Genomic DNA, 12,310 nt, shown 5'->3' on the forward strand with positions numbered 1-12,310 from the left:
TCTGAGGAGATGTGGACACCAAGATACTTGAAGGACTGCACCCTCTCCACTGGAGCTCCATTGATGATAATGGGCTTGTAGTCTCTGTGCTTACTCCTTCTGAAGTCCACCACCAGCTCTTTGGTCTTGCCGATGTTCAGCTGGAGGTGGTTGTCCTGGCACCACGATGCCAGATTCTTCACTTCATCCATGTAGGCCGCCTCATCGTTGTTGGAGATGGCACCCAACACCACTGTGTCGTCAGCAAACTTCACAATGTTGTTGGAGCCATGGGTGGCCACACAGTCTGAAGTGTAGAGGGAGTAGAGCAGTGGCGAGAGGACACATCCCTGAGGTGCTCCTGTGTTGATGGTGATGCTGTTGGAGAAGCACCTGCCCACCCTCACCACCTGAGTTCTGCCAGTGAGGAAGTCCAACACCCATGCACACAGACGGCTGTTAAGTCCCAGATCCCTCAGCTTTGTGAACTTTGTGAGCTTTGTGCAGGGCACTATTGTGTTATATTAAGGCTTAAAATGTACATGATGTACATGATGGGGGCGTGGTACTTAATTCTGATCTTATTCAATCAACATTATTGGCGGTACGCAGCCCCATAGACAGGAGGCAGTAGGGGCCTTCGACACCTACTAGTTTATTAGAAGTTTTTTTTTTAATCATCCATTCACATAGATGACCACTAACAGAGGTATAGGAAGACTCCATAATCTGTTGCTGCTGGCTTCCAGTTGATAAGGCAATATTTACAGGTAAAATTATTTAATTAAATGGAGAGCATAACGTCCATTGAATGGACTGATAATGATGAGCCAAAGCAGGTGCTTTGACAGTGGATGGCAGCACGGGCTGACTTCAGTTAGCCTGCGCCACCTGAACTGTGTTTGTGCTGTTGATGCCTTTTAATTTTAATGAAAGTCCATTTTAATGAAAGTATCTGACAAATAACAAGGCTGCTGTGCAGTTAATTCTACTAAGAGGTCATCTAAGATGTCTGTGCTCTAGTAATAGTGAATGAAATTCTAGGATTTTATTCAGATCTTGCCTAAAACCACCATACTGGCAGTGAAAAAGCTGTGGCTTCAAGATTCAAAACCAGTGAGTGAAATCATGGTGGCTACATCGTGTAGACTCCAAACATTTTGGTCAGCATTTGCCAAGCCAACTGTATAAATGAAGTTGGCTTGGGGCCTGGAACCTGGAACAAGAGCCTGGAACAAGAGCCTGGAACAAGAGGAGACTAATGTGCAGAGTAGCAACAGCAAAATGTTTAGAAAGATATGCACAATATTAACTGCAAATACAGTATTAATACAGTATTAACAGATATGCGGTTAAAGTAAAGTACCCCATGAAACTATATACTATATATAATATAAATATTAAAAATATAAAATATGTTTTAAAGAAGTGTTTGTATATTTTAAGTTATTAGTATAATATAAAAGAATAAATCTGTGTAGAGTCATGTTGTTTCATGTGTTTTTTATATAAAATACGAGTGTATATCTAAAGTAAATATAATGTTTCACATGGCATCATCGAAAGACAGTTTCACCTTTATTCAGTTTTTTATGCAGCAAAGTCGATACATTTGTAGCGTCGCCCATTGCGAGTTTTATTTTGTAAAAACCATGAAACTAAAACGGAAGTTGTGCGTGTGCGCTTTTCTCTGACTGCACCGCCACGAGCCAGCAACAGCTGCTGCTGCAGCACATCCCTATCGGTGTGTCGGTGAAACCAGGAGAGAGAAAAAAACACACCTCACCGACGAGGACGTGTCTGTATGTTCATCAAGAAATAATCAATTATATCGACATGTCCTCGCGCGCAGGTACAGAAAACCTCAGACCAAAGGCACGTTCAGGTTTCACAGGAAATAAACAGGTCCTAACAATAAATCTTATTATAGAAGAAAAAAGAGGACCATGGTTTCTCAGTACGGACGCACTGGTATCTGATTGGCTCGAGGTGGCGGGCTGGGAGCCAATCAGAACACCTTGAGGGATTTTGCCGGTCCTAGCAACAAGAAGAAACACCAAAGGGTTTCGCACTTTTCTCAAAAGAGTAAAAAAGGAAATGTGGTGAATTTATTGAAACTTTTACTGCTAAACTTTCTTCTTCGCTGAATCACGTGCTCTGACACACATCTGAAAATCTGCTTCGCACCGTTTTTTGTGTCAGAAATCACTCCGAGTTGTGAGAAATGCATTAAGAGGGTTGAGAAAACTCAGAGCTTTAACAATTCTTCTTTAACTGAACAAGGACTTTATAAATCTATTATAAACTATGAGGCTGTTTGAAACTATTGTTTGTATTGACAGCATGTCGACATATAGGGAATGATATATGGGGATTTTTAATATCACGTTACTTTGGATCTCTGACCTCATCTTCAAGGTCAAATAAGGTCAAAATTAAAATAAAATGTTTGATCTTTAAAACTTTTTTTAAAATCCTGCTCCTTATTTGTATTATTCACGTGTAGGAAATGATAGTGGCGATTCTAAATAATTAAGTCTGCATCCAAATCAATCAATCAATCAATCAATCAATCAATCAATCAATCAATCAATCAATCAATCAATCAATCAATCAATCAATCTTTATTTATAAAGCACTTTTCATATAATACACACACACACACACACACACACACACACACACACACACACACACACACACACACTTAAAGAGTAAAATTGGGCTGGGGACACATGAGCCAGGTGAGGAAACACTATCACAGGGAGCCGTCTGCACCAGGAGCCGGTCACAGACCGCAGCCACCAGGCTGGGCACACAGCAGGAGGGAGTCAAAGAAGCCCCCCAGCCAGGCTGAATAGACAGGCAGAGCCCCAGCAGCCACGGTCGATCACAGCCCCGGTGCAGAGAGCCCCCTCCGAGGAAACACTGAAGATATGACCCAATAAGAATATATACAGGATAAAAAGATAAAATAAATAAGAATGGGATACAATATAACTTTTAGTTGAGTTTTGCGGCTGATGGAGGTGGGGACTGCTGAAGATTTGATTTAACACCTGGAAACATGGCTGGAAATGGAACAGCACCCTCTGCTGGCTGGATTGTATACTTTACTGTAAACGTTAACTGAAGCTCACTGATGTAAATCTAAGTTTTTAGTGGTTCATGTTTCCTCTTCCCAAAGTTAAGCATATGAGCAAAACTTTGATTAACTGAAGACAGAAAAAGGACAGTATACCCAAGCATGGACTGGACATTCACATACTAACATATTTGTCAACGTCATTTTAACTCATTCACTGCCAATGGCTGGCAGTGAATGAGTTAAATGAACACAAGTTACATGTGAAAATGCGGAGGGCCATTTTTTAAAATTTAGAATTGAATTTGAAAAGGAAATTTTAAAATATGAATGCTATAAGTTTTAATGAAATGCCAGCGGGAACAAAGCGTACACCACAACATTAATTATCTCAAGTATCCTACATCTTCCGTCTGCATCCAAACAAAACTGCAACCTCAGCCGAACAAACACATAACAGCTGAAAGGTCAGTGTGATAGTACGTGTGTCAGGCAGAACTACGCAATACTGACATGATAATCTCAAATACGCCGTGTACTCAGATGTATCTTGATAAGGTGACATTGGGAGTTTTTCAAGCTCTTCTTTCCTTTAGACCCAACAGTTCTGACATGAAGGTAATCATCCAAATTTTACATCCAACTATGTTCTCTTCATTCACGTTACCATATCATAACCTACAGTTATTACAACTGAAGCTGTTGTATTAGCCACTGAAACAGTAAAGCATCTCAGTGAAAACAAAACCTCTAAGTCTCTAATTCTGTGCACCCGACACTTTTATTGTTTAATCCCACTGATCACCAGCCATTGCATCTTTCTCAGACTGCTCATATTCATTTTGCATTGCTGACATGTGTGTCTCATGTATGACAAAAGATTAATACAACAGTCAGCACAAGGAGAGAACCGATGATAATTTTTGAATTTCTTTGATACAATATCTCTGGCTTCAAAGGCTCAAGCCTCTGGACTCTGTCTATGTCGTCTTTATCATGGTGGCCTTGAAGACGTTGTCTGTGTATTTGTAGCTGCACAAAGATCAGGAGATGCAGCTACAAAAGGGGAAAAAAGGCTAGAAAGTCCCTAATTTAAACCCAATATTTCTCATAAGAATGAAGATGGACCATAGTAGGAGGATACACATCTGCAGGTAGCCATTAAATGTCAGTCAGTACCCGTTGATCAAAATATACAGCCTCAAATCACAGCAGCTGTCACCTACAAGTGTGAGGCAAAGACCCTCCAATAATAAAAAGAAAACCCCAACAATCAGATAAACCCCTTTAAGGAAGCACTTTGGTGACAGTGGGAAGGGAAAAACTCCCTCTTAACACAAAGAAACCTTATGATTTTGCTTTGGAGAAGGTGGAATCTTTAGAGGGAGGTTTCCATGATTTACCACCGCTGTGGACTCCACCTCCACCCCTTCACTCCTCATGGGTGGGGACAGCAGCGAGGATCCACGTGAAAACAGAGACAGCTGATGGCTCGCTCCACCTGCTGCAGAATCACCAGAGAACAGTTCAGAACTACTGAACAGTAGCCTTCAGCCACCTCATCCTCCATCAGAGCTGCAGAAGGTAAGAGGATCTGCACACCACTGACATCTGCAGCAACAATTCACCAGATTTCAATCCTCATGATTGTTCATACATCAACTTTGCCCCCAAAACAGAAACAAGTGAGAGGGACTGTAGGGTCAACAATAGCTTCCTGTAGCTTTATTTCAAAACAAAAGCCACCTAGAGTACCGTATCACATGCTGATGCCAATTTTTACTGTCTTGGTTTGAAAAATCCAAACCTTATAGCTGGTTGCTATTAAAGTTTAAGACTCCCAACAAGCTGTGTGAGCAGAACAATACAAAGCAACAGTCTGAGTTCAGGGCAGGCTTCAACAGGAAGAATAACAAAAATGAACTCAACTCAAGGGTGAATTTTGGCTCCTTTTTAACAGCAGTAGTTCATAGTTGAATAGTTTGGTGTCAGAAATACACTTTTAACCTTTAATTTCAAACTCTAGTCCAACAAGAGCCTTTTTCCATGCACTCTGACACAATAAAACCTGTAAGACAACATTTTAAAGAAACCTAATTGATCAGCAGTATTACATCATAAGCAGTTACTTCCTCAATTCCCAACAACAAGCATCAGCAGCTCAGCCAGGTTACAGACTCTGGTCAGACACCTACTGCAGTACAGCCTCCATGGACTTCATAGACAGTTGTCGTCACCTGTTTATATTCATGGTTAAAGTAACTCAGTCTGTGTTAGCTGTTGATAAATACGAACTATTGTATCACCTCTCAAAACCATTTTTGCTTTTCCTGTCAAACTATCCTGTCAGTTTAAGTCGGAGCTACCTTATTGTGACTTATTTTTAGGAGCGCTTCGTTTTTGTCGTACAGTCACGCCCACCCATTAATTAACCACATGAAGACAAGGGAAAAAAATACTTATATAGTGCTTTTTTACTATATTTGAGCACTCAAAGTGTTTTCTTAACACAAGAACATTTGCCTCATTCATATACACATTTATACAAATGCTTTATTCTGTGCCAGAGTGCTTCTAAACTAATATAGATGCATTGAGGTCAACTCAGGGTTCAGTACCTTGCCCAAGGTACTTTTAACATGCAGACTAGAGGAGTTAGGGACCTTCCGGTAGCTGGGCCAACAGTGATAAATGGACCTTTAAATTGGTAAATGACCCACTTTACCTTCCAAGCCACAGTGACCTGTATTTGAAATTTATTTTGTATGGCCACTCATGTCATATCAGATCTGTAAAACACTTGGGCATTGTGGGTGTGTTTTCACCACGTGTTGAGAACTGGAACAGCAGTCTGGAAACCATGTTTGAGCATGAATGAACTTAAAAACAAAGATAAGGAGGACATGCCTTGCATCAAGGTGACCCCACACATGAGCATGCTCACAAGATAAGTCATATTTTTATGACTAGTTGGGAAAACATTATAACAAAAGTTGTGGAAAACAGCGAGTATATAGTCATTCCATTATATTGCTGTTAAGAGGCCAGTCATACACTGTTACAGGAAAAATGATTCTATGTTTCTTTACCTTCTTTTAAATGTACAAAGATGCCTTTTGTCTGCCCTTTGCCTATGGTTAGATTAGTTTAGAATTATCTTTTTAGACTTTCCCAGCAAACACATCTTGTTTCTGGGACATATTGTTTTAGATTGTTTTATCTTCCCTAGCTCTCTGCTGACGAGACTAGCGCCATATATGGAGTTGTTTTATTTTATCTGTTTATTATTTGTTATCCTGTTCTCACTGTCTCTGTGCTCTGTGCCTATAAAAATTACCAAGCCACTGTGCATGGTGTGAGTTGTTCTTAGCAGCTCACCCGTGTACACGTTTGATAAAGAAAGTAACTTTGTCTCATTGTGTCTTTATTTCTCCTGGGTTTTTTACAGAGTTTTCCCCCAACATTTCTTGGTCCTTCGGAGCCGGAGCGCCTCCATCGTGTCCCATCTCCGTGACCAGTCCACGTTGTTCGTCTGTCGACAGCCCACACACTAGGTGTGTGGTCAAAGACCAAGGGCGTTAAATTCGAGTCTTGGCCAACGTTCTAGAAAGCGACCCACGGTGGTGGGGCCCGATCGAGGTGGACCAGACCCGGCGACACCGACCAGGTAGATACAGACACACTGACACAATCTTGTGTAAAAGCGTATTTTAAATTCAGGGAATTTAAAATAGCGAAAGTAGCTCGTCGCGACTGGAAGCTCCCCACCTCTGTGGGTTTAAAGTAGCTCGTCGGCTGGTAGCTTGGAGCTCGTCGACTGGAAGCTCCCCACTTCTGTGGGTTAGGTTTGGAGCTCTGGGTAGCTCCCCCAGCTGGGTCTAGACAGGGTCTAGGGAATAAGTAGCTCGTCTACAGAAAGACTGGCAGCTCCCCTTATTATAAGGGTTCCGATCGCGCGAATAGGTGTGAATGTGAATGTGTGTGTGTATTGTTTTAATTAACGGAGCAAGCTGAATTTTCACGGTCCAATAAGAGACTGAGCTGCTCCTACTGTGTTTTTCTTTTACTGCTATTCACTGACGTGCTGGTGAGTTGAGAGAACGGTCGAGTTCCGTCTCGTAAAGTTCACACCGCTTTTGGAAATAGTCCGAAAGTAGAAGGGCGTGTGAGCAACCACTCTCGTCTCTAATACCAGCGAAGGTGATAGCAGCTGTATTGTGTATATATTACTTAAACAAAAATAAGTAAATACATAAATAAGATGGGTAATCAAGCAAGTGAAATTAAAACTCACTCCTGCTGACGAGCAGTGGTGAGAAAAGAAAAGTCCAGACGCCGGACAAAAACAGTGTCTGTAAACTGAGAGATTTAAGAAAACAAAATATAAACAGTCAGAAGAATAGAACTCAACTGCCAGTTTAGTAAAACCAGAAGATGAGACACTGTGCAGTTCCCACAATCCTTTTAGTAAACCATCACTCACTCCTGCAGCCGCATCTGCAGCAACACCCATATCAGGAAGAACATAATAATCCCTTATTAAGTGAAAACTAGAGATCACAGTAGTTTTGTAGTAGTTTAAAAGGGTTGAAAACAGACCCCACTGAGTAGATATAAATATAAGAAGTACGAAATAAAGATGAATAAAGGGAAAGTTACAGTAGAAATTATCTTTAGAGTATTTGAAATTAATAATAGCAAGGATAACAACCTGTAAAGTGATATTAACAATGAAACACAGTTGGCATGATGACCATGCCCACAATGTATAAAATGAATATAAAGCAAATAATTCACACGAAAATATTTTAATAAAATAAATAAGGTATATTAAGACTGTGTCACTGTTCAGCCAAGGACAGTGTGTGAAAAGGTAACTGTCTCCACCCTGGGAAAAGGATGATTCTGCAGGTCACCTGAAGCCCTTGATGGATACAAAATAAAATATAAATAATATATTATAATAGACCTGCCTGGTCCGCCATGCAACAGAGAGAACAAATGTGACCGCAGATTGGATGAATTCAAAATTATCTGTTTGCTGAATAAGATGATCCTAACTAACAAATTGGCTCAGGAGTAGTATAATGGTACACACTGATAAAATATTATAATATGCTATTGCTGTTATATAAGACAAAGAGGATAATATTAACAATGACATAATATTAATATGAAGAGGCACCTTAATCGGTTATGATGTGAGGTGGATAATTGTTAAGCAGTAGTCTGCATCAAGCTTAAGGTTTGCTGAAACTCAGTGTAATGACATGTGAGATGAAGACAATACAGAGAATAACTAAACTAATGAAGTGCATAGAGGCACTTGACCAGCTTGAAACCTATCATCCTAGAATGACACATTGCTGAGATATAGAGCACACCTATAATAACAACCAATAAGCAAAACCCTGTAGACAACAGCTACAACTACAGGATTGAGAAGCTGAATTAAATATGTAGACACTGCTAAGCTGATGAGCATGTTCCACATTTTCTTTTCTTTTTCTTTTAGAGCAGAAGCTGCTGTAACACACCCAAAGAAAGACTCTAGGTCTGACCAACCGTCTCAGTCGTGGGCAAAAAGATGACAGTCAATAAAATTCTAAAAGATAATTTATTGACGAAAAATATATCAAGAGATAAAAGACAAAACAGTCCAGTGTCCCACTTATGAATTGTATAAAAACACACAGTCCCAAGGCCAGAGCCAGCTATGCCACACGGCCAAGTTGCACTCCACATGTTGCCTTTAACAGGGTTAGAAGTTGTCCTTGGAGACCCACCACCCTGCAAGCATATAGTCAGTGGTCACTCAAGCCTCTGCAACTCTGCTGCCTTTAGGCTGTGGCATATAATAGGCCCTGGCCTGCACAGAGAGACAAAACGACACACTTAATATAAAATTCATAGGGCAAAACCCATCCATCCCAAACATATCTGATTTCATCACATTACATACCTGCACAGAGAGACAAAACAACACAGCAGTGTTTGTAGTGTGGGCTATAAGTAGACCAGTGTATCAGTGCAATCAAGTACACCTGCCTCTAATTAGTCCAACCTCATTCCAGCCATTGGCTCACCAAAAATGTGACACACACAAAACCACTCCCAACCCAGTGCAACTTCACACAATAATATGGAGCTGAATTAACACAGGCACATTAGTCTACCATGTTACAAGCTGCATGCTATTACAAGCCAACATATGGAGACTTCTGCCTTGTTCGGGTGGCAGCATTTTTCTTTTTTTTCTTTTGTGTCCTGACACGTTTATGTTTTTTGTTTTTGTTTGATTATTTTGTTGGTTTTGGAAACGAATTTAAACGAACTTGTGACAATACTTGAGAATCACAGTGACACATAGTGATTAGGCATATGATTGAAAAATGCCTAGGTTTAGAGCTGTGAGCTATGAGCTGTGAGCAATGCAAAGTTAATATATATATATATATATATATATATATATATATATATATATATATATATATATATATATATATATGTATAAATGGGAAACAACCCTAACTTGAAAGTTTGAAATGTGTGAGATCCATGAATTGTTTGAAAAACTAGAAATTATTCAAAACTGCCTTAAGTGAAAATGTAGTGTTGCATCTATTCTCCCAAACCAAGACAAACAAAAAAGAAGAAGCTTTCTGTAACTTCAAAATAAGGCTGACTGTTGACAATAGACTAAAACACTAATCCGCAGGTGGCTATCAGGAACAGAGAGGCGAGCAAAGTCATAAACACCAAGGCTGCAGACAGCCACGCAGAAACAGCAGATAACATAGAGACAACGCCTGCTAGAACCGTGGAGAGGAAGGTCACTTCCCACGAGATTGTAGGAGTAGAGGACAAATTAGTTGTAAAGTCAGCTTCAGGCCACACAACTGTACAACAATTAACTGCCCTTTTAGAACTAGTACATACAGCAAGTGGCCGCAGGTGCTTTATTAAATGCATATGACCCGTCGTGTCCAGTAAATTTGCTAGGTAGAGACGCTCTGACAAAACTTAAGATAGCAGTCATGCCATTCTTTTCTGGTATTAAACCTGAGTGCATGCTAAATGACACCCGCCACATCCACTTTCCAGAAACCGACCGAGTATCACAACATTCTGAGATTTAAACAAACTCCAGGCCCAGATCCACCTTATGATCAGCAAGTGTGGAAGCTAGGAGAACAGCATTTGACCTTACAGCACAGGCCGAAATTGTGTAGGTTACGCAGTAACCACAGATAGTAAAATAATAGAAGCAAAACCCCTTTCTTCTTCGTGTTCTGCACAGAGCGCTGAGCTGATAGCTGTGATACGCGAAAGTGAAATACACAAAGACAAACTAATAAATATACATACAGACAGCCAGTATGTTTTCTCTGCTGTACATCATTTTGCAAAAAATTTGGCATAACAGAGGAATGATTACACCAACTGGAAACCTGGTTCAGCATGCCAACCTCTTACAACGCCTACTGACTCTTTCATTACTACAGGCAACAACTTTGCCGACAGAGCAGCAAAATAGGCGGCACAAAACACAAACATCACATTGATGGCAGTAAACACACATCAGATTCCACTGGATGTGTTGAAAAATGAACAAAAGCAGCGAGCACAGCAGAGCAGGCAAAATGGCTAAAACACGGTGCAGTTCTGACAAACGACTTAATGATGTGTTATGGCAAGCCAGTGTTGCCAAAATTCCTCCACAAAATGGCGGCATTAGTGACTCATGGCTGTACGCATTTGTCAACGGGGGGACTGACCAGTATTGTCAACTCTCATTTCTACACTGTAAATTTTGAAACCTCAGCAAAACAATTTGTCAGAACGTGCATGACGTGTCAAAAATATAATGCTCAGGGAAACCTGAGACCACACAATCCATATGGACTTTATTGAGCTAAATGAATGCCAAGGGTAAAAATACACCCTAGTGGTTATAGATGTATTCTCAAAGTGGCCAGAAATCTACCCAGTGAAAAAGGCAGATACAATTTCAGTAGCAAAATGTATGTCTAAGTTGTAGGAAAATAAAGAGATGATTGTAAATGACGAAGAATGTAATGATGTCTATCAAGTGTCTTGCAGATCACAGCCCGGTGACTGGGTTCTGATCAAAGTGCTCCAAAGGAAAAACTGGAGCTTGCAAAATAGCGGAACGACCATCTTGCATCCATCAGAGCCAGTAAGTGAAGCCATCTAAACACAGCTGACAGCAGGCTTGCCCACTTGTTGTGATCTCGCCCGGTGGAGGGGTCAGCTTTCCTGGCCGGGGGGTCTACTCGCGACAGGAGGGTGTGTCCCGTCGTCATGAGGTGGTGGCTCTTAATAACTGCAGTGGCCCTGACCATGGCCGGGCTCCTCATCTTTGCTTCCGTGAGGGACAATAAGTCACGCTATATGAAGAAAAGGCAGACACTGTATGACAAAGGAAAGTACACCAAGTTTCCCCATGGCTACGCCACTAACTTTTGGTGGCAGTTTATGAACACTACAGCTTACTTGAATAATAAAACTGACTGCTATGCAAATACATATACACTTTCTGCCCACCGAGGAACGAGAGGAAGTGTATGGACTGTTCACTCAACGAAACCTGTGCCAGTAACGCGACACTGATGAGCCTCAACTGTCGCTCCAACTACAGCTACCGAATGATACTACAAACAAAGACTCATTACCAGACAGGATGTGCACGGACGGCACCAAGCAGTAAAGGAACCAGAGTTTCGCATCTGAGGAGGAGTGAAATTCTTACAGAGCTTGATCCCCGGCATTGGAGTTGCCGAGGTGCGGGATCATGTGGAAATCAACCGATATGCTCTGCTACGACACATCAACTTGACTAAGACCCTGGGAACCGCCTTAGCAGGAGAACAGCAGGCCATCAGAACGATGGTGCTGCAGAACAGACTGACACTAGACCTGCTAACAGCATCACAAGGAGGAGTTTGCAAGCTGATCGGGGAGACATGTTGCACTTTTATCCCTGATGGATACGAAACTGGAGGAGACATTTATGAAGCTTTGCAGAATTTGTCCATTCTGCAAAAATATGTCACTGACCACACATCTGGAGCAGCTACACCGCCATGTCTAAGAGTAATGATTTCAAAGATGATAACAACTACAATGACTGTTTATGTTGCCGTGCCTCAAGAAGAACAGCATCCCGTTGCAATTCTGTTAGAGGAGGACTTGTAATAACTGCTAATGAATGACGTGGTGATT

This window comes from Rhamphochromis sp. 'chilingali', assembly GCF_963969265.1.
Source record: "Rhamphochromis sp. 'chilingali' genome assembly, chromosome: 1".
NCBI classification, from domain to species: Eukaryota; Metazoa; Chordata; class Actinopteri; order Cichliformes; family Cichlidae; genus Rhamphochromis; species Rhamphochromis sp. 'chilingali'.